Genomic DNA, 10,491 nt, shown 5'->3' on the forward strand with positions numbered 1-10,491 from the left:
GGGCTGTTTGTTGTACTGGTAACCCAGAAAGACCGCAATGGAAACATCTCTGGCGCCTAGAACCTGCTAGTTTAGAGATGGTGCACTCTCAAAAAGAGAAAATGATAGAGATATTGGAATTGTGTCACATTTGTTGCTGGCCTTTGTCATTAGATTAGAATGCTGACAGACTTGTAGATTCATCTATGAGGTTCAAAATTGCATACTTTGCTTAACAAGTTCTAAACATTACAGATGTTTTGTATAAAATCAAATAGATAAGAAACAAAAAAAACAAGAAAAAAGTTCCAACTTTATTTACTTTTAGAACACTTGCTCAGGAATGATTCATTTTAGAACCATTGTAGGCTTTCTTAGCCTACTTTTTCCAGTGTTATTCAATGTTTAGATTAAACATTCATGAGTTCCATTGGAGTTCCACATAAAAAGAAAGATGAAGGCAGCTATTGTTTCTTCCTCTGATGTTGTGCCCATAATTGGTCAACAAGTACACATGTTTACCAATCTTAAGCTTTTGTATGTTTTTAAACTCTGCTCAACACAACCTTGTAATTGGATGATCTGAACTTCAAGAGGATATTGAGAATCTGGAGGGGTTGCCATACTCATTCAGCAGTAAGTCCCATTTTGTCAGCTCAAGATAATTGCGGATCCAGAGAGGCAATACTTAATACTTCAAGGGTGAATTGGCCAAATTCAGGTCACATTACTTAACACCTACGGGCCTAATGTTGACTGTCCGGACTTTTTTCAGACTATTATGAAACAATGCCTAGCGGTAAACCCCAACACTATAATGTGGGGAGGGGACCACGATTTAATATTGAAGACAGACTTAGACTGCTCAGACCACCATGAAAGGTGCCTCACTAAAGCGCGTACAGCATTCTTAGCTACTATGGCACAGCTAGACATATTGGATGTTTGGTGGGAATTACATGGCATGAGTCGGGAATACACATTTCACTCCTCAGTCACAACACGTCTTCGCGTCTGGATTTCTGGGTGGGTACTCGAGATGTGTTGTGAGAGACATGGGAAGTGAGACATCTACCCAGAACTTTATCAGACCATTCCCCAGTAATAATACAATTAGCCCTACCCGTCACTTGGAAGCAAATACCACTCTGGAGGCTCCAACCAAGGATGCTGCTTGTTACAGCATTCAGAGAAGAGATTTGATCTGCAATATCACCTCAAATAAAGGCTCAGTCAACACTGTGGTGACTTTCTAGGAGGCATTAAAAACTGTTATTCGTGGGAAATGTTTTGCTAGGGGTATGGTATCCTCCAGTCAATTAGAGACAGGCTTGCAAGGCTAGAAATATAACTACGCAACCTAGAATGCCGATATGATCACACCAAAGACAAGAGCCTATTGCCTTGTATAAAAATCGTACTAGCAGAGTTCTGTGAGGAAGCGGAAAGAGAGGTGAAGTTCTTTGGTAAATACACACAGACCCAGAAATACAGAGAGGGGGATAGATCTGGACGCACACTTGCCACACTCCTTAAACCTTGCTGGTCTGCGAACTACACTTACACAGTTGAGTCTCCTGATGGGCAATCTCACCACACTCCTGAAGGTGTTTTGCAAGAATTTGTAGCCTTCTCTCGAAGATTATATACCTCCCACATGTGTGCCACCCCTGAAGAGATAGACACATACCTGCAGCAGGTTACTCTGACCTGGTTAGATCAAACAAATAGGGAAATATTAGGTCAGCCTCTAAACCCTTATGGAAAGTAAGCAAGTCACTAAGCATCTCACAAATGGGAAATCTCCAGAGAGTGATGGACTCCTGATGGAATTTTATAAATCCTACGCAGATGAACTGGAACCCATTTTACTAGAAGTATATACAGAAGCGGGGCAAACTTCCAATGACTCTGAGGGAGTCTACCATAATCACATTCCTTAAACCAGACAAACATCCAAATAAATATGACTTGTACCGGCCCCTGTCTCTTATAAATGTGGACATTAAATTTCTGTCTAAACTGCTAGCTAATCTCTTTTTGCTCTTAAAGCCTGCCTTAACCCGCCTGGGCCAGTCATGTTTTATTCCAGGCCGTTCTACAGCAGATAACCTTTGCTCCCTTTTTGCTATCACACATCAGCTAGACCCCAAATTACCAGTGGTAGCAACCTTACTGGATGCCGCCAAGGCAATCAATACTGTTGAGGGGGTTTCTCACAGCAGTGCTCACCAGAATGGGTCTGGGCATAGCATTTGTTGAGTGGGTGCAACTTCTCCATACAGCTCTATTGGCCAAGGTGAGATTGAATGGGGGACTGTCAGAGCCTCGTGAGATTGCACAAGGAATGCGACAAGGGTGCCCCTTGTCACCTCTCCTTTTCGCCCTCACTATCAAGACAATGGCTTGTGTGGTGTGGTAATTTCATCATAAGTGGGGGATAAACATGGGCTTCAGATATACCTTACTATCCTTGTATGAGGATGATGCAATACTGGTGGTCAAAGAGCCGGAGACTTATCTAAATCCAATTAACTTGGAGATAATAGATTATGGGCATTGGTTCTGCCTACAAATTAACTGGTCAAAATCCATAATGTTCCCATTAACACCTGCTGCCACCAAGGCCAATATCACATTCCATTTGCAGTGGCAAAGCCGCACAGGTATCTAGGCATTTTCTATCATATGGATATTCCTACTCTCATAAAGACAAACTACAAGACATATATGCAGGGGCTACACACGCGTGTCAACAGGTGGATAACCCTTTCCCTTTTGTTAACAAGATGAGTAGCCCTAGTAAAAATGGTAATTCTTCCGAAGTCATTATACCTTTTTAAGAATATCTCAGTGCCCCTTGATAAAGCCTTTTTTGCCCAGCTCTGCTCTCTCATGATCAGGTTGCTGTGGGTTGGAAGACAACCCTGCATCAGTTGGAATACTTTACAGTTGCCATACAATAAAGGCAGGATAGCCGCCCCCAATTATAAAATGTACTATTCAGCGGCACAAAAAAAATATATCCATCACTGGTTCCAGCACAGTAGACATGCACCCCATGTAGTGATAGAAAATGTTTTGATGAACACCACCCCTCTACTGGTAGTGCCATTTACTTAGCTTCCTAAACCTACTCAAGAGATTCACACTGTACGCTGTACCACGTGGGCATGATGAAGATTGCCACTTTATGCAACATTCCCTTAATCTACTCCTAATTTAAACATGTTACCATTGCACACTATCATGATTTGCACCTACCACCGCTCCTGGGATCTTACCACTACTGCAGAAAAGACATATCCTTACATTGGGTGATTTATTTATTGACAACAAATTTAAGACTTATCAGGACTATGTGGGTGACTCTTCGGGCAATATTAGTGACATGCTTACATACGTCGAATTTGTACATGAAGCCAGATGCTTGTTTACTACATGTAGGAAGCTGGCTCTGTATATACAATATCAAAGTGAGTTATAGTGTGCACAGAGTCCAGGGGTTCCCCAGAGGCTTAACAGAGGCTAAAGTAGATGATAGTAATACTCTGTTTTGTGGTAGTGTGCTCAAGCAGTTAGGCTTATCAGAGGGTGGTGCAAAGCATTTATTGTACACACACAAACAATAGAAGAAGCACACACTCAATGACTTAACTCCAGACCAATAGATTTTATATTGTAAAAATGTATTTTTTTTATTTATTTTTACAACCACAAGATTCAAGTTGCAGGTAAGCACCTTAAAATATTCATATTTCACACAGGTATCAACAGGTTTGAAATAGGCAAGTAATACAGTTTTTGAATTATTGGCAATAATCTGTTTTAAAAATTGACACACTGCAATTTTCAGAAACAGTTCCTGGGGGAAGAAATTTTAAGTCGTTTTACAGGTAAGTACAACACTTACAGTTTCAGTCTCCAGGTTTTAGGAAGTCCACTGGTTGGGGTTCAAGTTAACCCCAAACACCCACCACCAGCAACACAGGACCGGCCGGATACAGAGCTCAAAGATGAGCAAATTTAATGTGGGCTCCTATGGAGACAGGGGGTACTTGGAATCCAGCCAGCCAGCAGGTAAGTACCTGTGACTCGGAGGGCCGACCAGGGGGATTAGAAGAGCACTGGCAGGGTCACAAGTAGGCACCAAACACACACCCTCAGCGGCACAGGATTGGCCGGGTGCAAACAGGACATTGGGTTTCCAATGCTGGTCTATGAGGAGACCCTGGGGGTCACTCAGAGGCTGCAGGTGAGGTCCGATGGGGTGTCTCAGGCACACCACTGGTCAGACAAGGAGGAGGGCCACCTGCTGAACGTTGACACACTGGGGGTCAGTTTCTCCAAGGCCTGGGGGCTGTGGGTGCAGTGTGTTCTTTGGGTGTTGGATATCTTTGTCTGGAGCTTCGTGTCAGGTGGGTCCTCAGGATTCCCTCTGCAGGTGTTGTAGTGGAGGAGTGGAGAGGTAAACTCAGAGTGGGCACTTGCTTGCAATCACCTGGGGACCCTCTCTTGCTGGGTGGACCACCGGGACATGGGCCGTGGGCGTCGGGTGCACAGGGGTCAGGACTCACGCACCCGGAGTGAGGTGGGAGTCCTTAAGTTGTAGGTTTCTTCAGACAGAGCTGCTGTCCATAGGAGTTCTTGGCCTTTTTGGGTGCAGGGCAGTCCTCTGGAGCTGGACCCACTGGACACGTCGCTGGTCTATTTGCAGGTTCTTTGAAGCAGGAGACAGGCCGGTAGGGCTGGGGCCAAATCAGTTGTGGCCTTCCTTCTTCTCTGCTGGGGGTTTCAGCTTAGCAGTCCTTCTTCTTCTTCTAGATCGCCAGGAATCTGGTGAGCTGGGTTCAGGGAGGCCCTTAAATCCTAGATTTAGGGGTGTTTTAGGGGTCAGAGGCAGTAGCCAATGGCTACTGTCCCTGAGGGTGGCTACACCCTCCTTGTGCCCACACCCTTTGGGGGAGGGGCACATTCCTATCCCTATTGGTCCCTGTCCTCCAAACCAAGATGGAATATTGTTCAGGGAGGGGGTCACCTCAGCTCTGGACACCTTGGGGGTGGTCCTGGCTGGGTTGGTCACTCCTCCCTGTTTCTCCTAATTTTTCCACCAGACCTGCTGCCAAAAGTGGGACTTTGTCCCGGGGCTGGCATCTCCACTAGCTGGAGTACCCTGGAACACTGTAACCTGAGACTTGAAATTTTGAGGTTTACCGCCAGGTGTTACAGTTCCTGTAGGGGATAGGTGTGAAGCACCTTCACCCAGGACAGGCTTTGTTTCTGGCCAGAGAGTGCACAAAGGCACTTACCCCATGTGGTCAGAAACTTATCTGAAAGTGGCAGGCTGGCACAGACCGGTCAGTCTTAAACTAGCAGTTTGGCTAACATACAAGGGACATCTCTAAGATGCCCTCTGTGTGCATTTTTCAATAAATCCCACACTGGCATCAGTGTGGGTTTCTTGTACTGAGAAGTTTGATACCAAACTTCCCAGTATTCAGTAAAGCCATTATGGATGACAAACTCCCATATCACATACTCAATATGACTAAACTGCACTTACAATGTCTAAGAATAGACTTAGACACTGTAGGGGCATATTGCTCATGCAGCTATGCCCTCACCTATGGTATAGTGCACCCTGCCTTAGGGCTGTAAGGCCTGCTAGAGGGGTGACTTACCTATGCCACATGCAGTGGTTTGTGGGCATAGCACCCTGAGAGGGGTGTCATGTTGACTTTGTCTTTTTCTCCCCGTCAGCACACACAAGCTGCAAGGCATTGTGCATGTGCTGAGTGAGGGGTCCCCTGGAGTAGCATAATACATGTTGCAGGCAGTAGAGACCTTCCCTGGCCCCAGGGCCCTTGGCACAATGGGCACCTTTTGCAAATGACTTAACTGTGTGCCAGGGCTGTGCCAATTGTGAAAACAAAGGTACAGTTTTAGGGAAAGAACACTGTGATGGGGACTGGTTAGCAGGGTCCCAGCACACTTTCAATTAAAGTTGGCATCAACACTAGGCAAAAAGTGTGGGGGGGTAACTATGCCAATAGTGGCACTTTCGTATACTGCATTTCCAGAGGAACCCCAGGAATGGTTGATATTGACCATACTCTTAAATAATCCACAGCATTCAACCTTATATCATGATTATATACAACAGCACTAGACTCCTTAACACCTGACCTCAGTAGAAAACGGCAGGTGTGGGAAAGTGACTTAGGACAGGACATCAGAGATGGGCAGTGGGAATTCTGTTATCAGCAAACTAAAGAGGTATCCTCCAATGGCAGGTACAGATGGATACATTATAAATACTTATACAGAGCATACAACACCCCAGTGGACCTGGCCCAATACTATTCCGATGCTAGCACCAGATGCACCTGCTGCTGAGCATTGGAGGTGACATTCCTTCATTTGCCTTAGGCATGATCTACAATAGTCACATTTTGGGCTAGCATACAGTCTGCCTTGACCGACATGATTGATCACACTTATCGCCTCACTCCCATGGTATTGCTGCTGGGCGATGTCAAAGCAGTCCCAAGAGCATACCACAAACTTATTGGCTTAGCATCCCTGCTGGATGTAACAGTGGGTGGTGATGAGGTTGGGTGGCAGCCCTTCACCAAGGTTTGAGGATTGGCTCCTAGACATTACACTATGTGAGGAAAGGTCAGGGATATACGCGGAAATGCTGCAGTTGGCATCCCCCCACGTGATTTTTGGGAACCGTTTCAATCCTACTTATCACAACTGCATGTTGATTGGAAGGTTTATATAAAAGAAAGACACTGAGATGAGGAAGTGACATGTTTTTTTTGCACAATGCATATGTTCCAAATTCCAGAGCCTGCGGAAAACTCGATAACCTGTACTGGGGTTGTCAGATGGAGGCGAGTAGCCAGGACCTGCTTATCCTAGGTGGGTGACATACCTCATATTATAAGGCAAAGTGCTATATTTGCGGATGGGAACTTGTAACGCAAACTATATATTCCTAACAGCTATGATATGGGAGATGCATATTGCTATGTATACTGGGCCAAGATATTGTTATGCTACAGTACTGCTCTATTACAATACTGGGTTATACTCTTTTTTCTGTTACAGTTTGTAAAAGGATGAAAATGAATAAATGAAATAAAAAAATAAAAAAGACTTTGAGAATCAAGCCCTAAAAGAATGAATATAGGCCCTCATTACAATCCTGGTGGTTGGTGATGAAGTGACGGTAATACCTGCAACAGGCTGGCGGTAACTACCGCCAAAAATGACCATGGCGGGAAGATCTCTGAAAGACAGCCAATGTACCACACCGACCACCAGGGCGAAAACAGCAGCCACCATGGCGGTAGCCGCCTACAGCCAGGTGGAAATCAATGTTCCGCCCACCATATTAAGAAACCGCAATCTCCCACCTTTTCCGGGACGGTACCAACGACATCAAAAGCCTAGCGGAAACAGAGCTCAGAAGGGAAAGGACTCAGCATTCGAGACACAGGGAACAACCACGCTGCCATGGAGCCCGAACTGCATGTCTTCCCCATGATCTTCCACCTGCTGCTCCACCGCGAACACAATGCCGGCGAAGACGACGACGATGAGTACAAACACCTAGCACACAAGGAAGGGAAGGAGGAAAACAACAGTGACACACACACACACACTCCACCAACACCATACACACAATCAGTTGCATTACTAAAACATTTTTACCCGGTAACCCAGGTGAATAATGCAAGGACAAAACAAGTTTAAAAAAGTTAATGTAATGAGAGCAACACATCAAGAAAAATAAGTTAGGCAAGAGAATAGATATATACATATGTACAGAAAAAGGGACACAGTCCAGTCCACAAATGTTCATAGGCCACATGACCACAGGCCAAAGTCCAAGGCCACACATGTCACCTTCATCTACATGGAGAGAACATTGCAGGTGCATCAGTTGGTAAATAGGCAGGCACCTCAGGGGGACGGGAATGGGGGGGCACCTCAGCCAGGAGATGGAACAAGACCACTGGTTCTGGAGGGGACAACATGCCCTGTGCTTGGTCCTGGGGAGTACAAGGCCACAGTCTCTCGAGTGGGTGACTTGCCCACTTGCTCTGGAGAGGGCATCATGCCCTGTGCTTTTGAACCTGGTGTGTCTTGGGTATGTGAGTGTCTTCCCAACTAGTTCTGGAGGGGGCTTCGTTCCCTGTGCTCTTGATCCTGGGGAGTGCAAGGTCACAGTCTCTCAGGTGGGTGTCATACCCACTGGATTTGCAGGGGGGCAGGCTGCACAGCAGCCCATGGAGGCAGGATTACATACCGTCCGCCGGCGGTGATGGCTGCTCACTGGAGGTGGTGGTGCTGCTGTTGGGGGGAGGCTCCTGCCCATCCCCTGCAACCTCGGACTGCTGCTCACTGGAGTGGTGGTGAAGCTGCTGGTGGGGGGAGGCTCCTACCCATCCCCTGCAACCTCGGACGGCTGCTCACTGGAAGTGGTGGTGCTGCTGGTGGGGGGGGGGAGGCTCCTGTCCATCCCTTGCAACCTAGGACGGCTGCACAACCATGGTTGGTGGTGGGGGCTCCATCACAGTTCATGCCCCAGGCCCTTTGCTCTTCCTGCCTGCTGGTGCAGGCTCCTTGATCTTCTTGGTAGATGGGGAAGGCTCCTTTCCTTTGTTAGCAGCTGCTGCAGGCTCCTTTGTCTTCCTGGCAGCTGGGACAGGCTCCTTTCCCTTCTTAGCAGCTGTTGCAGGCTCCTTTGTCTTCTTGGCAGCTGGGGCAGGCTCCTTTCCCTTGAGGCTGCCTGGTGCAGGCTCCTTCACCTTCAGGACATTTGGCCTGGATCCGTATCCACCACAAGTGGGTGTGGTGACGACTGGGCCCGTGGACTGTATGGCTGAGGTGCATGGCTGGGTTCTCCCTACCCTGGTCATACGTGCAGGACGGGGGAGGAGTAGGGAAGAGGTCAATGGTGGATAGGAACAGTTTTTTAGGGGCATTGGGGCGGGAAGAGGGATAAGGAATGGGAGTGGAGGAAGAGTGAGTGGTTGTTGGAGATGTCTATCTGCTGATTTTGTGTGCAGGTGCATGGCCTGTATGCTGTTGTGAGGTGGATGGCTGTTGGGTGTCTGCATGCTTGTGTTTGTGTACCTTAGGAGGGGTGGACAGACGCAGTGGGAAAGGACACAGGGGACTTGTGCATGGCTGTTGTGGAGGTGTGTGCCAGTGAGGTGTAGTGATGATGCTGGTAGTGGATTATGATGCAGTACATGCAGGAGTGAGTATAGAGGGAACTGAGAGGGAGGTTGTGGAGGAGGGGGAGACAGTCTAAATAGTGGATGTTGGTGTGTCTGCATCTGGATGGTGTTTGTGTGAGTGCCTGTGGGATGAAGTGTGGTGCTTGTGTTTGACTATACCACTCTTGTGTGTTGTCTTGTGTGCATGCTAGTCTGCATGTGTGCTTGGGATGGGTTGGGGTTGAGGAGAATGGGACTGGGAAGAGGAAGTTGGGGGGGTGGAATGCATTAGTCTGTTGCATCTGGGCTGTCAGCCCCTGGATGGCATTTACAATGGTTGACTGACCTACAGAGATGGATCTCAGGAGGTCAATAGCTTCCTCACTCAGGGCAGAAGGGCTCACTGGGGCAGGGCCTGAGGTGCCTAGGACGAAGGAGATGCCCACACTCCTGGGTGAGCGGGCACAGGCAACTCAATGAGGAGCTGCTGCGAGGGAGGTGCTGGTATGGGGGTGGAGGATGTACCTGTAGCTAGGGTAGTCACAGAGGTGTCTGCCACCACCAGGGAGCTTCCATCGGAGGAGGTATCTGTGTCAATACTGTCCCCTCCAGTCTCCGCCATGGTGCTCCCCTTAACCTCCATCCCACTGGTGCCCTCAGCGTCGGTGGACTCTGCCTCCTGGGTCCTGTGGGATGCAACTCCCTCCATGGCTGGTGCGTCTGCTCCTCCGCCAGATGATGCTAATGCACATAAGGACAGGATGACAAACCAGTAAGCAGGGGGAGAGACAAAGGATACACTTGGTCAATGGCTGCACCAACACCTCTGTTGGACTACAAAGCACCCTAACACAGAGGGAACAACCCTTAGCAATATGCCATAGCACCACCAGAGAAACAGTTAGCAGCCAAGGCATGGGGAGGGGCACACACCACCAAATTCAGCACACCCGGGACCCATGCAGCCCTGACCAGTAGTGCTAGGTTGCAAGATTTTCCCTACTGAACTCTAGCCACCAGGGGACCTACGCTGCAATGTCAGACCTGGACTAGGGGCACCCACTAACACACATTCCCCCACCCGGATACCACCCTACCATGAGTAAGCTGTAATGACGGCCACTGTACTCACCGCCTTGTGGCTGCTGTGATGCCCTCAAGCGCCCATCCAGCTCAGGATAGGTCACTGCCAGTATGCGGGCCATCAGGAGGGTCAGGTTTCGACGGGCAGCCCTTCCTCGTTGGGAGGCCATCCCCAGCCGGGCCTCCACCGTCT

This window comes from Pleurodeles waltl, chromosome 8, assembly GCF_031143425.1.
Source record: "Pleurodeles waltl isolate 20211129_DDA chromosome 8, aPleWal1.hap1.20221129, whole genome shotgun sequence".
In the NCBI taxonomy this organism is placed as follows: domain Eukaryota; kingdom Metazoa; phylum Chordata; class Amphibia; order Caudata; family Salamandridae; genus Pleurodeles; species Pleurodeles waltl.